The sequence below is a fragment of the Dromiciops gliroides genome, chromosome 3 (genome assembly GCF_019393635.1).
Source record: "Dromiciops gliroides isolate mDroGli1 chromosome 3, mDroGli1.pri, whole genome shotgun sequence".
NCBI lineage: Eukaryota > Metazoa > Chordata > Mammalia > Microbiotheria > Microbiotheriidae > Dromiciops > Dromiciops gliroides.
In genome coordinates, this window is record NC_057863.1 from 604,013,373 (window position 1) to 604,035,347 (window position 21,975).

The 21,975-nt window shown below is 41.5% G+C and overlaps 1 protein-coding gene across 2 annotated transcripts in view; it reads right to left on the minus strand.

The window, feature by feature from the left end:
• Positions 1-21,727, minus strand: part of PHACTR4 (phosphatase and actin regulator 4) — a 123,282-nt gene extending 101,555 nt beyond the window's left edge. For both annotated transcript variants that reach the window (XM_043996675.1, XM_043996674.1), the window contains exon 1: positions 21,605-21,727. The gene's annotated coding sequence lies outside the window, so the exon portion shown is untranslated. The remainder of the gene's footprint in view (positions 1-21,604) is intronic.
• Positions 21,728-21,975: the final 248 nt, after the last annotated feature.

A 21,975-nucleotide genomic window follows, 5' to 3' on the forward strand; every position in this document is an offset into this window, starting at 1 on the left:
ATTTGTTATATGGGATGATTCTCTGAGAGGGGGGGGGGGTTGTAGAGATATTTGAGACAACTATGATGATATGTAAAACAGAAGACATGAATTTTTTTTAAGACATGAATTTTTAAAAATGTGAATTATATGCCAACAAAACTAAGAATATAAAACAGAATACCTTCAAAAATATAAAATGTCCAAACTTAAAGAAGAACAAATAGAGATCCTAAATGATTCAAGCTCAGGAAAAAAAAAACACAACCCACTAGCTGTAAAGGAACTACCAAAGGGGAAAAAACAACAGCTCATGGTCCTTCCTGATGGAGTCACAGGAGAATTCTATCAAACTTTTAGAGAACAATTAGTATCAATACTATGCAAATTTCTCAAAAACTGAGAAAAAAGGCATTCTGCCTGATTCCTTGTATGAGATAAATATGGCCCTGATACCTAAAACAAAGGATAAAACACAAAACTATAGACTAATATCCTTAAAGAAAATCAATTTTAAACATTTTAAATAAAATCCTGTCACACAGACTATAGATTCACGAAAGAAATTATTCAATACAACCAAACTAGATTTATGTGATGCAACACAATTTATCATATTAGAAACTAAAACATCTCAAAACACATGATTATCTGACTCGATGTTACTGAGTCATTTCAGTCCTGTTTGACTCTCTATGACCCAACCTGGATTTTTCTTGGCAAAGATACTGGAGTGTTTGCCATGTCCTTCCCCAGCTCATTTTATAGATAAAGAACTGAAGCAAACAGGGTCACCCAACTAGTAAGTATCTGAGGCCAAATTTGAACTCAAGTCTCTCTGACTCCAGGGCTGGAGCTCTATCCATGGTGCCACCTAGATGCCCAGATACCTGAAAAGCCTTTGACAAAGCATAATACTTATGCTAAAAACCCCACCGAGTATAGATATAGAGGAACCTTTTAAAATATCAAAGAACTATCCATCTAAAATCAAAAAGAAACATCACATGCAATAGAGACACATTAACACCTTTCCCAATAAATTCAGGAGTGAAGCACTGATGTCCACTTCTCCCACTATTATTTGATTTCATTCTGGAAAATACTAGCAGTAGCAATAAGACAAAAGAAAGAAATTAAAGGTGAAAATACAAGTAAAAAGGAGCAAAAAGCAAGTTCAATTTGCTGGCAATATGTTTTACTTTTAAAATCTTAGTTAAGTGGGGCAGCTAGGTAGCACAGTGGATAAAGCAGTGGCCCCGAATTTGGGAGGACCTGAGTTCAAATCCGGGATCAGATACTTAACACTTACTAGCTGTGTGACCCTGAGTAAGTCACTTAATCCTCATTGCCCCCCCCACAGGCACACACACAAAAAATCTTAGTTAATCTGTAAAGACACTAATTGAAAAAATAGCTTCAGCAAAGTTTCAGACTATAAAATTGTTCTTCAGTCATTTCTGACTCTTCATGACCCAATGGACCATACTGTCCATGGGGCTTTCTTGGCAAAGATACTGCAGTGGTTTGCCATTTCCTTCTCCAGTGGATTAAAGACAACAGAGGTTAAGTGACCTGCCCAGGGTCACACAGTTGATAAGTGTCTGAGGTTGAATTTGAACTCAGGTGCTTTCTGACTCCAGGGTGGGCATTCTATCCACTGTGCCACATAGCTGCCCCCAACCTGAACATTAATCTCCCAAATGCAATGTGTTACAATTTGTTACAATGTATTTTCTTGAATTGCTTCCAGTAGCAAATAACCAGTGTAGGGCAATGGAGTAACGGTTTAAGAACCTTGGAATTTTTAGGTAGGAAAAGAGAAAACAAGAGGTAAGAGGGGGAGTCAAAGGAGAAAATGATGTCCCACTTGATCAGTGAGATGAATCAAGGCTCACAAAAGATCTCAAGAGGTTAGAATAAGGAATCAAATTAAGACTAAATTAAGTCAGGATAAAAGGCAAGGTCCACATTTCAGTTAAAAGAAAACCACGAAGCTTCCCAATCACAAGACTGCGGAGGTTTGTGTGAAAAAGCTGCCTCGGAAGACAGGGTGTCCCCATCACTGGAAATCTTCAACCACAGGTTGATGGCCACATGTCAGGAACAGCCTTCATGATTTGGGGCAAAGATTGGAGGAAATGTGACCTTGAGGTCTCTTTCAACTCTCAGCTTGTATATCCCCAGAAAAATACACTGATCAGCAAAAGCAGAGTACTGCAATAACCCAAACAGGAGTCTACACTATGGCTGCAAGATGGGGCTGCTTCAGAGAAGGGGCAGAACCACAATGGACCAACTGGGTCCCTTAGTCACTCAAAACTGGTAAACTGCTGCCACCCAGTGGAAATCAGAGTTAGGGCAGGAAAAGAAGACTGGTACACACACAGTGAGTGGCAAGCTCCAGTTAGTCCCAGAACCCACCTACCTCTCCCATTTCTAGTACAGCTGCAAATTCTTTTTTCTAGTTGTTATTCAGTCATTTTACAGTTGTGTCTGGCTCTTTGTGATCTCATTTGGGGTTTTCTTGGCAAAGATACTGGAGTGGTTTGCCATTTCCTTCCGCTCATTTTACAGATGAGGAAACTGAGGCAAACAGATAAGTGACTTGCCCAGGATCACATAGTAAGTGACACACTAGTATGTGTGAGGCCAAATTTGAACTCAGGAAGATATAATCTTCCTGACTCTAAGAGCAGCACTCTAATTGCCCCTTTTTCCAAGTTACTTCAACATAAATATACCCTCTAATATTCTTGTTGGCTCTACTTCCTTTATTCCTGACCTCTGCCCCCGCCAAGATACCACCAAGGAAAAAGGATGTTGTTTTTCCTTAATTCTGAGTATGTACTTACTAGTTTCTAAAAAAAAAAAGACTAATGCCAACAAATCAATGGGACTCTAGGACTGGAAGATGAGAAATTCGTTTTGTGCAAGCTTTCAGAGCCTTTAGGTATTCATTTACCCATTAGCTGAAGCCCCTTGACAGAGAAATCTTTAAAAATCAGTAGATTTAGTAGCTAAAGGCATTTTAATTGTAGCATTCACAAAGGACAAATATCACAAAGATTTCTCACTACCCACCCAAAAGCTGCAGTCATGGAAGATTAAGCACCAGGATAATAAAAAATGTTAGATGATTCCATGAGCATGGAAAATTTGGCTGCCTGGTTAATGATTAACTGGGAACGGGACCATGTCAAATCTTGAGCAAATATAAAGAGTTTGTTTTTTTCCTAAAAGATTTTTTTAGTTTAAAACTACAAGACTGAAAACGGTTCACTACTAAGAAACAAATTTTTAGGGATTTCAGGAAGATAATATAATGGGAAGTGGGGGCTGGCCAGCAGGAGGGGGGTGGGGGAGTCCTGTACTAGGAATTTAAAATAGACCACCACAAAAAAATAAAATGAAATAGACCGGGGCAGCTAGATGGCGCAGTGGATAGAGTACCAGCTCTGGAGTCAGGAGTACCTGAGTTCAAATCCGGCCTCAGACACTTAACACTTACTAGCTGTGTGACCCTGGGCAAGTCACTTAACCCCAATTGCCTCACTGAAAAAAAAAATGAAATAGACCACCACCTTAGTTCTAAATCCTAGCCACCCAGAGTTGATCACTTAACCTCTGAGTCTCAGTTTCCCTATTTGTAAAATGAGGGATTTGGACTCAGTGACCACTAAGATCCCTCCTGCATGATTTTTTCATCTGCTCCATCTGCATCACCTGCATGTTTTCATTTGCTCTGCTCCATTTAAGTACTAATAGTCAGAGATTCTTAGTTTTTTTGGGGGGGGGGAGGGGGGTTTGGTCATAGACACCTTCTCAGAATGTTTAAAATATGTATTATTACAAAGGAAGCAAATTATGCTGAAGTGCAGTTATCAAAATATTTTTAAAAACAAATATCTGGACCACATGTTAAGAACCCCTGCCTAAAAATCTTTAATGGCGATGTCTGAGAGCTGAAGAATATGTGAATAATGATAATCAATAATAACTCCCATTTAATAGTGCTTTAAAAAGGTTTCTTATATATTATTAACGCCTTTATATTGGTAATACAAATGTTATGATTCTCATTTTACAGATTAGGAAAATAAATATTCAAGTGACATGCCCACGGTTTGGTCTTAGTAATGGCAGAATTAAGACAATAAAATCATATCTTCTGGCTTTCAGCTATATATATACATCCAATGTTTCCCTTTCAGCTTTTCTTACTCCTGTGAATCTGACTCCAATGATACCAGCCCCATAATTCCTCAAAACAATGTCACTGGTCTTGTCTGACTCTTAGTGATTCCATGCACAGTCCATGGAGTTTTGTTTGCCATTTCCTTCTCTAGTGGTTTAAGATAAATGGAGGTTTGGTGACTTACCCAGAATCAAACAGCTAGTATCTGAGGCTGAATTTTAACTCTGGTCTCTCTGAATGCAGACATAGCACTCAGTAGAATAGGGTCACCAAACTGCCTCCTGTAACTTTTCTAGTCCTACAAATAGTTAAAAAAAATACATCCCTTCTTTCCATAGACAATCAGCAAATGCCCCCTCCCCACGAGGCCCTGGGAGTGTACACTGTAATAGTTTGTTTGAGGTATCTGTTAAGCAAAAATAGATTTAAAATTGGGGTCTGGGAAGTGGATTTATTATCTCATTCTGATTCATTATTTTGTCTGTAATGACTTACTATTATTTCAGAGAATACTGTCTGCCAATGCAAATCAGCACCTTTGCAATTTATCAAGAAAGCAACAGAGGGCAGCTATGTGGTGAAGTGGATAAAGCACCGGCCCTGGATTCAGGAGGACCTGAGTTCAAATCAGGCCTCAGACACTTGACACTTACTGGCTGTGTGACCCTGGGCAAGTCACTTAACCCTCATTGCCCAGCCCCCCCCCCAAGAAAGCAACAAAAAGCATTTCATTATGTCCCAGACCCTGAATGCTAGGTGCTAGGCAAAGACAAAAAAGTGAAACCGACCCTGTCCTTACAATCTAATTGAAGAAGGCAAGTTGGGGCATGTGTAGTATCTATAAAATACAATCTATACAAAATAATAGTTATGATATAACTGCGGGTGGGGGAAGCATTTGAACTGAGCTTCAAAGGAAACTAGAGATTGCAAGAGGTGAGTGAGGAAGAAATGTATTCATTCTGGCCAGGAGGGCCAGACAGTGCAAAGCACAGAGCCGAGCACCAAGCAAAAGAAGAGCTTGAGAGACCGTCTTGCTGGACTGCAGTGTGTCTGAAGGGAAGGCAGAGTAGTAAGGTGAGAAAGGTTGGAAAAGGGCCTTAAATGTCAGATGGAAAAGTTTATATTTGATCCTAGGTGGTACTAGGCAGCCACTGGAGTTGACTAGCAAGTGTGTGGTGAATGAATTGCAGTGGGGTGGGTGAGACTCAAGGCAGGGAACCAATCAGGAAGCTATTCAAACAGTCCAGGTGAAAGAAGCGATGAGGACCTACTGAAGCAGACCCTGAAGTGGGCTGTGTGAGAGCAGAAAGAGGGGGATGGGTCCAAGGCAAGAGAAAGAAAAAATGAAACAATTTGGCAACTGAGTGGCTATGTGAAGAGAGAGTAGAAAGGAAGGCTGCCTGGGGCACAGAGAGATTAATTGACTTTCCTACAGTCACACTCTGAACAGGAGAGATGGGAACTATATCATGCAGCCTCTCAAATAACGATTAAAAAGAAAATAAAACTTCAATAGCATAACAATAGAGAAATCTAATCTCTCAGTTTTGGGTGCTTCTATCCTCTCAACCCCAATCTCAGTCCGAAATGATAGTTGTTAAAAATAATGTGGCGCAGGGGGCAGCTAGATGGTGCAGTGGATAGAGCACCAACCAGCCCTGGAGTCAGGAATACCTGAGTTCAAATCCGGCCTCAGACACTTAGCACTTACTAGCTGTGTGACCCTGGGCAAGTCACTTAACCCCAATTGCCACACACACACACACACACACACACACACACAAAACCCCAAACAAACAAACAAAAATAATGTGGCGCAGTGGATAAAGCACCGGCCCTGAATTCAGGAGTACCTGAGTTCAAATCCGGCCTCAGACACTTGACACTTACTAGCTGTGTGACCCTGGGCAAGTCACTTAACCCCATAGCCCCACAAAAAAAAAAATTAATAATAATGTGCTTCACAGTATCAACAACATTGTGTTAATCAACTGTGATAGACTTGACTCTTCTCAGCAATACAATGGTCCAAGATAGTTCTAAAGGACTCATGATGGAAAATGCTCTCCAAATCCAGAAAAAAGAACTGTGGAATCTAGATGCAGATTGAACCATACTATTTCTACTTTTTTTGTTTTTCTTTTTCGAGGTTTTTCCCTTTTGTTCTGATTCTTCTTTTACAGCCTGACTAAATATAACCTATATCATATTGCTTGCTGTCTTGGGGAGGGGGGGAGGGAGAAAAATTTGAAACTAGAAATCTTATAAAAACAAATGTTGGGGGCAGCTAGGTGGCGCAGTGGACAGAGCACCAGCCCTGGATTCAGGAGGACCTGAGTTCAAATCTGGTCTCAGACACTTAACACTTACTAGCTGTGTGACGCTGGGCAAGTCACTTAACCCCAATTGCCTCACCCAAAAAAAAAAAAAGTTGAAAACTCTCTCTACATGTAACTAGAAAATAATAAAATACTTCTATGATTAAAAAAAAAAAACGTGCTTCAGCTGTAATTATGATAGTTGCAACTACCAGACTCTTCTTAAAAACCTCCACTGATGATTTTAAAAAATGCATCTAGTAGCTTACAAAATATTTTACATCTGTTACTTTATTTGATCTTCAAAATAATCTTGTAATTGTGGTACAAATATTATCCCCATTTTATGGGTAAGTAAAAGGTGACTTCAAAATGGTTAAGTGGATTTTCCAAACTTCTGCATCTAATACAGCAGAGCCTGCCAGCTGCTTGATAGATGATTAGGGAGTATTATTTAGGGATAACCCTGAATTTTAGGGACCCAGTCTTATAATGCCATAGGCATCATCAGCCTGTAGACAATTTCTAGAGGGCTAATGCCCCTTCTAGACAATGAACAGGCTGGACTGCAAAGTCTCTCATTACTAATACATTCAAGTCCCAAACAAGAATTGAGCAGGATCACTAAGGTGCTAGCTACTCTACCCTCACTATTTAGTCTCTTTTCACTAAGCCACAGCTAGAGGACTGAACAATGCAATTCAATTCAATAAACATTCATGAAGCAGGTATCTAGTGCTCTTCTACCATAGCACCTGGCTCCCTGAACAGCTCAAGTGTGTTCAAGACCTTTGTCATCATTACTATCAAGCAAGGCATAAAACAGGGGAGACAGGCTCTCCTAAAGTATTCACTCCTGTCATGGAGGAGCTCTGGTGCCAAGTAGGGAAGATAAGCTGGCCAGGTGCTCCAAGCGTCCCTGTTTACAGATAACCGTGAGCTGGCTCAATCATGCCCCAGAACACTCTGCAGATTTTCTGACACAAGATCCACAATCACTTGAGAGTTTGGCTTAATTAACCAGACCAAAACAACAACAACAGCAAAAAAAAAAAAACAGGTGGAGAAAAGTGCCTATAGTCCAGACAATGCTACACAATTAGATATGCTGACTGGGCAGCTCCAATAATTTGTCTTGCTTGGAGAGAATACAACTGGAGAAAGAGTTGGGAAACTCAGGCTCACCCAAAAGGCAATGGGACGGTTGACAATAGGTATGAGTAGGCAGCAATGCTTCACAGACAAGTAGTTACAAAGGAGAATCGACCAATAAATGAACGTAACACTGTCACAATGTGGTTTTAAGCCGTCAAAGCTATTATTAAAACTTGCGATTGGTGGAGATGAAACACTACCTCAAGGGTCTTTTACAATGTTGCGGTCACATCACAAGTGTCTGGCTTCTCTGAAACTGTTCCCCCTCAGTCTCTTACAGCACAAGAGTCCTCCGTCACATTTGTTTAATATAATTTATTCCTTCATTCTCCAAATGACAGCCACTGACTCCCTCCGTTTCCATTTCTTAGTTAACAAGATATCTTAGGTGCTCACTCCAGCATGCCACGCACTGTGCTGGGATATAGAAAAGGGCCAAAGGTAGCCAGAAGAGAACCGGATTTATCCATCGGGTGGGTCGCATTCTGACATGGATGAATACTTTGTAGAAAGTATTTTTAAGTTTGAGTCTACTCCCCCCAGGGACAGGGTGGTAGAGGGTACCCTGGGGTGCTGGGAGGAAATGTCTGTACTTCAGTTCTTCCAAGTATTAGCCCAGATCCCCCTGCTTTGGTCACACCAAGTGCTGGTGCCTGCCCCTCTCAGATTAACTACCACCCTGTCAATGTAGATCTACCATGTACCTTGGTATTTACACACTGTCTTCGCCATTAAAAACGGACTCCTCAAGGGCAAGATCTGCCCTTTTGCCTTTCTTTGTATCCTAGCAATTAAGTAAACATGCAACAAATGCGTGTTCACCAACTTGACCATATGATCTCTGTCCAACATATATTCATCACTATGATACCATGAGTACAAGGATGGCAAATAAAGGACACTCCTTTAGAAGAATTTCTCTTTACCTTATCTCCTTGGTTTATCATAAAGAATGAGAGAAACTATAAAGAGCTTCTTCACAAGTCAGATTTAAAATTCCTAAGTGACAAATTCACATTCCCTAAAAAGGCACAGGTCACTCTCAAGAAACTCAGAAACCTTAGTTACTTAAGTCTTTTAAAAAGTCAATTTGAACCAGTTAAAAATGACAAGCATTGGGGCAGCTAGGTGGCGAAGTGGAAAGAGCACCTGCCCTGGAGTCAGGAGTACCTGAGTTCAAATCTGGCCTCAGACACTTAACACTTACTAGTTGTGTGACCCTGGGCAAGTCACTTAACCCCAATTGCCTCACTAAAAACAAACAAAAAACAAAAAAAAAACGAGCATTTGGTATACGTCCCTTGGAGATGTATATAAGAAAAATAGAATAGGTGTCCATTTTTACATGCTAATTTTATTACTGAAACAAACCTGAGAAGTGAGAGAACTTGCTGATGACATGGGAGCAGGAGGCTCACAGCAGGCAGAATTCTCCCTAACAATCCCAACTCTAAGCCTTGAGGACTTCAAAAATACATATCGGGGGGCAGCTAGGTGGTGAAGTGGATAAAGCACTGGCCCTGGATTCAGGAGTACCTGAGTTCAAATCCAGCCTCAGACACTTGACCCTTACTAGCTGTGTGACCCTGAGCAAGTCCTGCCCGCCCCCCCCCCCCCAAAGAATACATATCAAATCACTCTAATGCCCTACCTTATATGATTGGTTGGTATAAGGAAAATCCTTCGTAAACTATAAGTCACTAAACCTGAGCTTCAGAATAAATGAATAAATTGTATTTATTATTTATTATTAAATAAATATTTACTTAGGGCCTACTATGTGCAAAGCACTGTGCTAAGTGCTGGAGATACTGGCAGAAAGTAAAAACCAATATGCTCTTAAGGACCTCACATTGTAATGAGAGGGAGAGAAAACATGGGAGGTTTCAGCTATAAGTCAGAAGTTCAGGCCACAAAGCTAGTTTGGAGCAGGTAACTACTGTGCTAAAAATATGTACTTAGGGGGCAGACAGGTGGTGCAGTGGATAGAGCACTGGCCCAGGAGTCAGAAGGACCTGAGTTCAAATATGACCTCAGACACTTGACATGTACTAGCTGTGTGACCCTAGGCAAGTCACTTAACCCCAATTGCCTCACCAAAAAAAATAAAAGTACTTAGAATAGAGATCATAAAAGGAGTCTACAACAATATAAATACTCAAATGTTAACAATAATAAGATCTTTACTTTTAAATAAAGTAGCTTAACTTCATCATCTGAGTCAATGCAGGAAAGTTACACTTAGAAATTTCTTTTTTTTTTTTTGGTAGGACAATGGGGGTTAAGTGACTTGCCCAAGGTCACACAGCTAGTAAGTATCAAATGTCTGAGGCCAGATTTGAATTCAGGTACTCCTGAATCCAGGGCTGGCCAGTGCTTTATCCTCTGTGCCACCTAGCTGCCCCACACTTGGAAATTTCAAAAAAACCTTTAACCATAACTGTTCAAAGTTTACCATTTTACAGGAAAGTTAACAACAAAAAAATAGTATTAATTTTCCCCTGCAAGAAAAAAAGTCAGCTCCTCCCTTTAGTTAAACATTGCACTGCTTATGGCTACAGTGTTAAACAGGCAGTGGTAAGAATAGCTATCTGAAGAGGTGTGGTTCACTGATAAAAAGTAGAAACATTTCATGCTTATCCAGTTTCCCTCAGGAAATACCATAACTGAATTCTAGGAGTATCACTCTTAGAAAAAGTAGTTTACTATTTTAAATCCAAGAGCAAAAAATATTTGATAGAGCTAGGAAAAAACACCAGCCATCTTAACCCCCAATGTGCCTGGAGGTAAAAATCTTTCTTGTAAACAAGTAGGAGCTTGTAATTCAAAAATATTACTCTACCCATAGTTTCGTGTAAGTAGTTTAAATATTTCTGATTAACCTCATCTCTCACTGCCGTAAAAAAAGTATTGTTTAATTCAAGGGTTCCTATTTAGAAGAATTTCAGTAGTGTTTGGCACATAGTAGATGCTTAATAAATACTTGTTAATTGGTTGAAAATGTCCTCCAATAGAATTAATTGATAGACAAGGAAACCGATGCCTCAGAGAGGTGAAGTGATTTACCCAGGGGATGTACAGTGAGTTAATGGCAAAGGGTCTCTAAACAACTCCAAATCTTGAGACTCACTGTCAATGACTCTTGACTCAAGAGTTAGGCCAAAGCCTTTCGAATGCAAAACAGAAACTCCAACCTGGCATTAACAAGCCTTGACTATGGAGAGGGTTTATCCATTAATTATGTCCTAACCTGAACACAAATTGCAAAATTTAGAGATTCAAAAGTATCAAATTTCTATAACTTGTGTGCCAAACTTCTCTCCTACTGACAAAATCTCAAACGAGAATATATTTCTTCCTAAAAAGTTTTAAGATTAAATTTTATGTTTCTGCTGAATTTTTTCTACTGGAGTTGTAGTACACCTCATTTTCCCTCCTGCTCCTTTCCCCCAGCGTAACATAGCAATGAAATTGAGCTGTGGCCAAGAAAAGTCTGCTACCTCTGGGAAGTTCATAAATTCCAGCAAATAGCTCAGCAAAATCTTAAAAATTGTTTGCTTTACACCTAGATTAAGACAATAACAATTGATTTTGCAGGTCAGAAACAACAGTAGCCAGGATCTTTACTATAGCACTGTAATTTTTGGCTAAGAGAGAACAGATGCCTTAGCACATTTTCCCAGCTTGGATAGCCTTGAGAAAGGCCCAGACAAGTTAAAAAGTATTTATTTTCCACATGCTTTAGATCACTGTTAGGAACATAACTCCATACAGTCAGAATTCTGTAAGGTGGGTGGGGTACATTTACTTAGTCACTGAATTCATACAGTTCAGGTCCACTAAAGGGCACGATATGATTTCAGTCAATTATTACACTGTTGCCTGAAGTTGTCTGAATAATGTGTACAAAATATGCTTTCATTCTAAGAGGCAGCGCAATCTATGTAAAAGGCAAGGGTTTCAAAGTCAGAAGACCAGGACTCACATCACAGCTCTTCCACACACATGTGAGATCTTGGCTAAGTCATTCCCTTGGGCTGAGCCTCTCTCTGTAAGAAGCCCTCCCTGATCTAATTCTGATCTCATCCCTTCCAATCTGGTCCAGCAGATTGCCCTTCCTACCATCCCCCTCCTCTCTTATCTTCAATCTTTTTTTATTTACTAAACTCCTTTTGAGCAGCTACAAACATGTCTATGTCTCTCCCTCATCCTTTAAACAACTCTCTAGACCTCACTGTCCCTGCTCTACATCTCTTCTCCCATTCTCAGCTAAACTCTGCCTCTCCTCTCTCTTCTCCCTCTGCAATCCGGCTTCAGATGCCACCATTCCAATGGAAGTGTTCTCTCCAAAGTGACCGGTGATTGCTTAGTTAAGCACACTTTTCATAACCTTTTCTCAGTCCTCATCCCAAAACTCTCCGCAGCATCTGTCACTATTGATCACTTTCTGGGTGCTTTCTTCTCTGTGTTCTTGGGACAATACTTTTTCCTGCATCTCCTCCTATCTACTACCTTTCTGACCATCCCTTCTCAGTCTTTCTCTTGAATCTTCATTCCTGTCACAACCCCTACTAATCACAGGTATATCCCAAGGCTATTTCATGAGCCTCTCTTCTTTCTACACCAATGACAATGTGGAACAAGTGGACTGAATGGATTTCAGAGAATTTGGGAACTAGGAAGTGAAAAAAATGACATCTTTATTTTCACTAATCTTTCATTTCTTTTGAAATCCTATCATTTTATGCTATGCACATCCACAGAAAGAACTATGGAATCTGAATGAAGATGGAGGCAAACTATTTTCACTTTTTTTTGTTTTGTTTTGTGTTTTGTTTTTTTCTTTCTTGTGGTTTTTCCATTTTGTTCTGATTCTTCTCTCACAACATGACTAATGTGGAAATATGTTTAACACGATTGTACTGTATAACCAATATCAGATTGCTTGCTGTCTTGGAGAGGGGAGAGGGAAGGGAGGGAAAGGAGGGAGGGAGAAAAATTTTGAACTCAGAGTCTCACAAAAATGAATGTTGAAAACTATCTTTACATGTGACTGGAAAAAAATAAAATACTGTAAAAAAATTAATCCCATTATTTTATTTTATAAATCGAGCATTTAAAAGAATTGAGAAGGGGATCCTGAGTTTGATAAAACTGCAAAAGGGGTCTATGACGCCCCAAAAAGCCTAAGACTCTCTAGTTTACAGAAGGAGAACAATTTATACAATAATAACAATCTAATAAAGATAAACAACTTTAAAAATGTGGGGTCTCAGATCAACCACAATTTCAGACCACTCCTGTTATCCACCTCCAAATAGAGAAATGATGAACTCAGGGAGCAAACAGATGTATTTTTGCACATGGCTATCACTGTGATCCAAGACAATTCCAAAGGACTCATGACAGAAAATGTTCTCCACATTCAGAAAAAAAGAAATGTGGAGTCTGGATGCAGATTAAACCATACTGTTTCTACTTTTTTTTTTGAGGTTTTTCCCTTTTATTCTGATTCTTCTTTCACAACATGACTAATGGAGAAATACATTTAATACATAACCTTTATCAGATTTATTTGTCTTGGGGACAGGGGAAGGAAAGAAAAAATTTGGAACTCAAAATCTCATAAAAACTAATGTTGAAAACTATCTTTACATATGAATGGAAAATATAACACTTTTAAGATTTAAAAAAATAGTCTATCATTGTGCTGAGCATATGTTACATTCTTAATAAATAATGACTGGCTTCACTCACATTCATACTTTGATTCCTTATTTTCCAGCCAATGTAAAGAAATAAAATATTTTATTAACATAACAATGTGCCTTAAACAAACCATGCATACATGGCATCAAGATCTAAGATTCAAGATTAGTTTTTATTTTCTATAAACACCCGAATGAAGCATCCAGGAACATTATGACCTGAAAAGAGACTAGGGGGCTCAACAGAAATTCAGTGCTCACACTTTGAACAGCCACACTTACCAATGAGTATTCAGCCACAGAAGGGCTTACTTTCAGTTGGTATCCTAATGGGGGGCAGTTAGGTGGCACAGTGGATAAAGCACAGGCCCTGAATTCAGGAGGACCCAAGTTCAAATCCGGCCACAGACACTTGACACTTACTAGCTTTGTCACCCTGGGCAAGTCACTTAACCCCAATTGCCTCACCAAAAAAAAAAAAAAAGATGGTATCCTGCCTATCACTTTAATTTCATTAGTTAAATATAATAAGTAGGAGATGTTCAGGTAAAAAGTCAAAACTCTAAGGCTGTCACAATCCACATGTGACACTTTATATATAATGGAGAAGTTTTGCTGCAAAGTCTGAGTATGAAGGGTTTCCTATTCCAACCATCTTTGCTTTTCTGCCTAGACAAAACACCACAATTTCACTTCCTCTCTAAACACCTCCTCAGAAAGTTTTTGGTTATAAATCCCTGACTTTCTCTTTCCCCCAACTAACCTCTTCTACTTGTGGTTTACTTTTTCTGGCAGTCTTGTTTACTAAAATGACAATCACACAGGCCAATCAATTTTGTATTCTACAGATCTGAATGAATGATAGTCATTCTCAAAGAAGGGTGACTATATAAAGTTAACATCTAAGAGATTTAACAAAGCAATCTTATTGATGTTTAATGATCATGAACATTCTTAAACTTTCATTAAATTCATGGAAAATCTGAATAACATAAGTTGATATTACAACTTTAAAGAAATAATTCTTAACCAATTTCCCTAAAAAAAAAAAAACCAAACCCTCCTGAGGCAATAAAAGTCAGTTTTCAGGGTTATTAGGATCTTTCTGTTTTTCAAAATGGTCATTATCTCCTTTGGATTTGATAACAAAACTCTAAGGTCTGAGACAGGCTTCTAATTTTGGAAGGCAGGGTCAAGTTCAATACTCCTAAAGTAGTGTTTTTCATTTTCAAATTCATATAAATGTTTTTATTCTCATGTGACAGCAATAGATCACAGAACCTGATTTAGAGCTGAAAGGGCCATTAGAGATCACCTAATCCAAACCCCTCATTTTACAGATAAGGAAACTGAGGCTCAGTAAGTAAGAGGCGGCACAGTGGATAAAGCACCAGCCCTGGATTCAGAAGGACCTGAGTTCAAATTAGACCTCAGAAAGTTTGACACTTACTAGGTAAGTGACCCTGGGCAAGTCACTTTAAAAAAAGATGGGGGAAGTTAGGTGGTGCAGTGGATAGAGCACTGGCCCTGGAGTCAGGAGTATCTGAGTTCAAATCCAGCCTCAGACACTTACTAGCTGTGTGACCCTGGGCAAGTCACTTAACCCCAATTGCCTCACTTAAAAAAAAAAAAAAGATTATAGTAACAGCCAGAATTCCAAGCCAAATCTCCTGACTCCAAATCCAGCACCCTCTCCACTAGAGCATGCTGCCTTTTCCCCATGTCACATATTAAACAGCAGGAGCCAAAGACCTGCATTCCAACCCCAGCTCTAAGTCATATTCGATGTATGACAAACCATTACTTTCTGTTTGTTTGTTTTAGTGAGGCAGTTGGGGTTAAGTGACTTGCCCAGGGTCACACAGCTAGTAAGTGTTAAGTGTCTGAGGTCTAATTTGAACTCAGATTTGAACTTAGGTCCTCCTGAATCCAGGGCTGGTGCTCTATCCACTGCGCCACCTAGCTGCCCCTAAACCATTACTTTCTGAGCCCCAGCTTCTTTCACTGTAAAAAGGAAAGGTTCAAATGAGCTAATGTACATAGACAGCTGTGTACAGAAATGTACACCAGGACTGAAAGCCACAAGGCAAATGCCAACTATTATGCTTAGGATGAAAATAGTCTAGTCATTCTTTTGTGTTTCTTTTCTAGTTGGCAAAACCAAGAACCATCAAATCTGAAAAGGTGTAAGGAACCAACCTAGTCAAATCCCTACCTGCAGACAGAATTCAGTCCAAATAGTAACATGCAGACTCTGCAGAAATACTTCCAGGGAGGGCAACTCACTAACTAGAGAAATGACCCAGACAGAGCATTTGTTCTTCTCAGGAAGGCTTTTCCTGATATTGGACCAATATGCTCCAAAAAGTCATGGTTTTCGAGCCCTAACCAACCAGGCTGTGATTCCAAGTAATAGCTCAATTATTTCACTGTGCAGTAGAAAAAACACTGTCCTTGGTGTCAGAAGACTTGGTTTCAAAGAACCCACTCTGATGTTTACTGTCTGTGGAATCTTGGGTAAGACACTTAATCCTTCTGAGCTTTGGTTTCTCATTTGAAAAAACAATCAAAGGAGGCTGGACCAGATGGAGGCCTTGAACCCCTTCTAGCTCTAGACCTACAGGCCTAAGGAGTGAACACCAGTAATTTCATCAGGCACACCTCCTTCCTCTCCCAACAAAACTGTCTTCCCCTCTACAACTTATCTATAAGAATTACTGTGACTAAAAAATTCATCCATGTGTCCCATCTGGCGATGGGCCTATCCAAACAACTAATGGTGACCCACAGTCAATACACAATGAGTTGGTCATCACTGAGGCATATTCAGTCTTTCCTGATTAGTAGGACCTACCAGAATTCAGATTCCATTGTCACAGCCAAACCTTCACAATGAAGCACCAGGGGAGCTGAAATGGAGAAAAACAAGACTAAAAACCCCCAAAAGAGTGAAAATTTGTGTATCATGTGAAATTCCCAAACAAAATGCTACTACTTTATGACTTTCCTTTAAATCATTCCAAAAGTGATCAACCTGATGTAAAAGGAAGCCAATAAACAAAATATCACTATATCAGTCCTTTCCTAAATAGGTCTCAAAGTGTGTCACCTTTCTCTAAGAGAAGATGCTGCCCCTGACATACCATTCAGAGTAAATTTGCTCTGGGTGGTTGTCCCAGAAACAGGGAGAGTTTTCTTTCATGGCTGCCAAAGACCCTGTTGTTGAGCTTCTCCCTACTTAGCTAGGCTGACCCTGTACTCAAATCATGCCCAACTTAGTGGAACTTGCCAGCTTTTCTTTCTAATGGCATACATAGCTTTCACCATAATGATCTATCCAAGTACGGACTTGGATTGTTTTTATTTTTATACCATTTTGTAAGCCATGAGGTGAAAAATACCTGCTATTATTTTATGACCAGAGCATCCCAGACAGCTGTTTCCTAGAAGCATGCTTTTGGTCATACAGAGAACCAAGAATATTATTCTCATTATAAATGAGAAAACTGAGGCTAAGAGAGATCAAGTTAATGAGGGTAACACAGTTAATAAGTATAAATTTTTAACAAATTAAATTCCAGAAACATTTGCTAACCATTAACTATGGGCAAAGCACTATGTTAAAGACCCCTCAAAGAAGAGGCTACTTATGGAAATGACATGCACCCAGAGAGGTATAAATGACTAAGCATTGTATGATAGGGACAAAAGTAAAATCCAGACTAAATAACATGGGGGCGAAAATCTGAGGAAACAACAGCCACTTTGATTGAGCAAGGAGGTCAAGGAAGGCTTCCCAGAGGAGGGTTAGCACATGACCTAAGCCTTTAAGGAATAAGAAAGATTATGACAGGCTGATGGGAAGGGAAAGGATTTGTGGACTAAACAAATATAAAGGTAAGAAATAGCAAATTGAGTTACATGAATAGCTAGGAGTCCAGTTAGGCTAGAATGGAGGGAAAAGAAATCATCAGCATTACCGAATCAACATGTAAAGCTTTACATACCTTACAATGCTATTTCATAAGAGAAATTCCTTGCTCATTAACCAAGTTTAACAAGTAAGATTTCAATACCAGCATACTCTTTCCAAGTGCATTCATCTACCCTCCTCTAACCTCACATGCCCATGTGTACCTCTCTCCCTCAAGTTCCATTCTATGTGATATTGACTTGCTTTGGCACTAAACAAGTGCTATTCAGACTGGGATGGATCTGGTTTATATCTTGCCCAAAGCCTAGCACAATGCCCCTGAATATAGTTCGGTTCGGTCACATCCCACTCTTTGAGATCCCATTTGGGGTTTTCTTGGCAAAGATACTGGAGTGGTTTGCCATTTCCTTCTCCAGCTCATTTCACAAATCAGAGTTAGATGACTTGTCCAGGGTCATCCAATTAGTATCTGAGGCCAAATTCTCATTCAGGTCTTCCTGATTCCCAGGCAGTACACTCTAGTTGCCCCCTGAACACAGCAGGAGCTTGAATTGAAAAGAACAACCATCAAAAACTACTTATAGCTAAAAAGTCAAAGGGCATCTGATGATGGAAGAGTGCTGGAAAGAGACCTTGGGGATCATGGAAGCCACTCTCATTGACAGAGAGGGAAAATGAGGCCCAGAGAAGAAGAATGACTTTTGCCTTTAGTCTCATAACTGGTTACTCCAAACAGGCCTACTTATTCAAGTAGCTGATAAGAATGTGTGGTTCTCAATGAGTTGTAGCTGAACTGAAAAACACAACTCATTTCTGTTGGAAGAAAGCTAAACAGTATGGAGCTTTTAACAAAATTGTCAACAGTTTCCACAGATTAGCAAGTGGACAGTACTTCTGTTGATTAATCTACATCGGCGTGTCATATATGTTATCAAGGAAAATTTTAAATTAAGAAGAGTGAAAGAAAGTGACTCGACCATCGAATCATGACCCATGTAAGTCCAAGTCTTAATTGCCAGGTTGGCAATTATTTCAAGTGCTCAGAAAAAGAACACTAAAGGAAGCAGGTTCTTTCTCCCCAGTACTTTGGAACTCCTCTCCTTGGTGCTAATCACATTTTCCCCCAATAGCAACATATTCTAGTATGCATTTGTGTGCCTGCCTTCTCCTCCCTCTCCCCCCCCCCTTAGACTGTAAGTTGCCAGAGGGTAAGGACTGTCATTTCATCCTACTAACTGGAACACACAGCAGAGAACCAAGAGCACAGTAGGCAATGAATAAGTGGACTAAATAAAGATATAAACAGTTCTCTTCACCAGCATTTCAAGGTCAGCGGCTTTTCAAACACATCCATCCACAACATATTTGTTAATAAATACCTCTTTAATAAAGTAATATTCATCAAAATGACCAGTCTGAACACCTACCTCCCCCATACCCCCTGGGGCTTCTGAAACCAACAACAGTGCCATAAGAATGACTGCCTCTTGGCCCAGGTCCAGTGGAATCACAATACAAGATGTGGCCACCTAGTGAAAGGCCCTAGAAATCTGAGGAGGGAGAGATCACTTCCAGCTAAGGAAGGAAGGGTGAAGGAAAGAGTGAGGAATTAGGGAAAGCTTCGAGAAGATATGGTAACCGCAGGTTTTGAAGGAAAGGGTATTTCAACAAGCAGAGATGAAGTGGAAGGGAGGCTGAGAGGCTATGAGTTCATGACTGGAATGCAGGGGGTTATGAGCAAAGGCCCTAAGAAGAGAGAAAATGAAGGCAGGTTGGCTTGAATGTAAATTATATGATGTTCCGTACTGGGTGATAAAACTGGAAAGGTAACTGGGAGTCAGATTGTGCCTAGAAAGCTAAATAAAGAGTTTCCATTTTATTCTTCAACCAATAGGAAAACAACTGAATGCATTTGAACAGAAGAGCACTGCCTTACAATACATGCAGAAGAATGGTAGATTAAGAGAAACAATTGTGGAGCACACAGGATTAAAACCAGAAGAGACTTCCTCAGGCACCCAGTCCAATGGAGCACAAGGAGGGAAAGTCAGTTTGGGCAACAGAGTTTGCAAACATCAGAGGCAAGATTTGAACCCAAGTCTTCTCACTCAAGTGGCAACCGGTGCTCTTCCCACCATACCACACTGCTTTGTACCCCTAACATTTTATTCACTGCTGTTCTCAGAAATTGGTCTCATAAGGCATAGCAGTTACACAATTTCAAGTTCTCCCAACCCCTCTTTATCTTCTGGGCAATTTTCCCTTTTATATTAGATTTTTCCCCATCCAAAGCTCTGGTTCATGAACAGGGTGGCTGCCATATCATCATTACCTCTCTCTGACAGCTGAAGGATTTGGTCATTCATTAGCATCCCTTCATAGTATGCATTCAGAAACTTCCTAAATCTCAACTAATTCTGTGACTGCTTTATCCAAGATTAATGGAGAGCAGAAAGGATTTCTAACTAGGTTTGTTGATAAATCAAACAGTTAAAGGCAGGCAAATGAGAGCCTTAAAGAGATAGGGATGGAGGAAGAAGAAAAGAAACTAAATTCCTGGCCCTCCCCATCCTATGGCCCAGTTAGGTGTCACAGGAGTGCAGGGTCTGAAGTCAGGAAGACTCATCTTCAGAGTTCAAATCTGACCTGAGACACTTACTAGCCATATGACCCTGGCTAGTGCACTTAATGCTGTTTGCTTCAGTTTCCTCATGTGTAAAATGAGCTGGAGAAGAAAATAGTAAACCCCTCCAGTATCGTGACCAAGAAAACTGCAAATGGAGTCAAAGAGTCCAACATGATTAACAATCCCATGTTATACAACTCAATAGTAATGGAGTCCAGAGATCGCAAAAGTACATTAATTCCCTTTTCCATGAAGAGTTCCCAGCAGTGGATCCAAGCCGTTAAGACTTATTTGCCTTTTCTTAGTTTTCCCAACGTAACCCGAAGACATATAGCAACCTGCTGATGCTATATAAAGGTAGCTGGCCTCAAGATTTCTCCAGACCCGAGATTTTAAATACTAAATAAGTGATAAAAATTAGTTGCTCTAGAGTGCCTCTCGTTAAACTGAATCTGACAATACTCATTATTAATAGAGTGAGTAAGAGAGTGAACAGGCATTTAAGAATTAAGGAAGGGAACCAAATTTCCTTTGAATATATGGCATTCCCCAGTTTCTGGTAAGAATTCACATTTCTCTTCCTTCAAAATAACTTCCGACCTCCTAACTTTACTGACTGGTACCTTTTGTTGGCTTTCTTAAGTCATTGGGTTTCTGGTTTCTCCCTAAATCAGAGCCTTTAAACTCACAGCCTCGTTTAACTTTTTTTTTGTTTTACACAAGAATGGGAAAGGAAAACAGCTTGGGGGAGGGGGGGGATTTTGGCAGGGGAAGGGGAGTCGAAGGAAACCCTGCCTGAGCTGCAATATAAATCACTGAAGGTGCCTACAAGGCTCTTACTCGCTTCCTCCTGCTTGGCCCTTCAGCATGTCCACGCTTTCATGTTCCCGGGGACCCAGTCCCAACCTCCTCTCAAATCTTCCTGGGGCTCTAGTCCTGAGCTCTCCTCAAAATCCTCATGGGGTGGGTTGCCCTCTGCATCCCCGGAAAGAATACCTACATCCATGCATGGGTCTAGGAGTCAATCAACAAGCGAGTACTATGTGTTAAACTCGGGGGGGGGGGGGCCGAGGGGGGGCGGGGGGGCATACAGAAGACAGTCCCTGCACTCAAGGAGCTCCTAGTCTAGCAGGAAGGGCCTGGGGGCCACCTGGTCCAACACCCCACCCCCCTCCCAAAAGATGGGGCAGTAGCTCAGACAAATGACTTGCTCTGAGGTGGCTGTGAAGGACGAGGCCGGACTTACACCCCAAGCCCCAGGCCACTCCGGGGGGTGGGGGGCCGCCCTAGAAAAAAGAGTCACCTCGACAATTACGCTTTCTGCCGCGGCCCCGGGCAGCCCTAACGGGCGTCGGAGCAAGGGAGGGACGATGCAGCGGGTGGCTGCTTGGGTTTTTTCACTGGACTTTGACCCGCTCCTGTTACCGTAACAGGATCCGCAGCCGTCCGTCCCTTCGGGGCCCGGGGCTCCCGCGCGGCCACCTCGGGGTGGGCCCGAACAAAAGCTCCCACGAGGTTGGGGGAGGGGGGGAGGCGTGGAGCGGAGCCAGGGCCGGACTGAGGACCCGCGGACGGAGGCCCCGGCCCGGCTCCGCGGGCCAGCTCCAGGGAGCCGTTACCCCGGCCCCCCGGGCCCCCGCCCCCCAACCCCAAGGGCCCCTTCCTCATCCCCGCCTCGCTCACCTCCACGGCCCCTCGGCCCGGCAGCAGCCGTCGCCTCGGCCGTTTCCTCCGGAAGTCGCGTTCACCTGCCCCGCGGCCGCCGCCGCTGCCGCCGCTACCGCCGCCTGTGCAGTCAGCCCCGAGCGGGGCGGGGGAACGGCACGGGACGGTTAGGGGAGGGGAGGAGACAGGAGTCCGCCGCGAGGCACTCTGGGGCTTGTAGTCCGCGGATGGAGGCAGAGCATGGCGGGACAGGAGGAGGCGGGGAGGGAGGAGCGGGGGCAAGGGGCGGAGAGAAGAGGAGGAGGGCGGGCACAAAAACTGATGGGGCGGGCCGCCAGTACTACGGCGGTGCTTGGGAGGGAGGGAGCAGGCGTGCGCTCCCCCGCCCC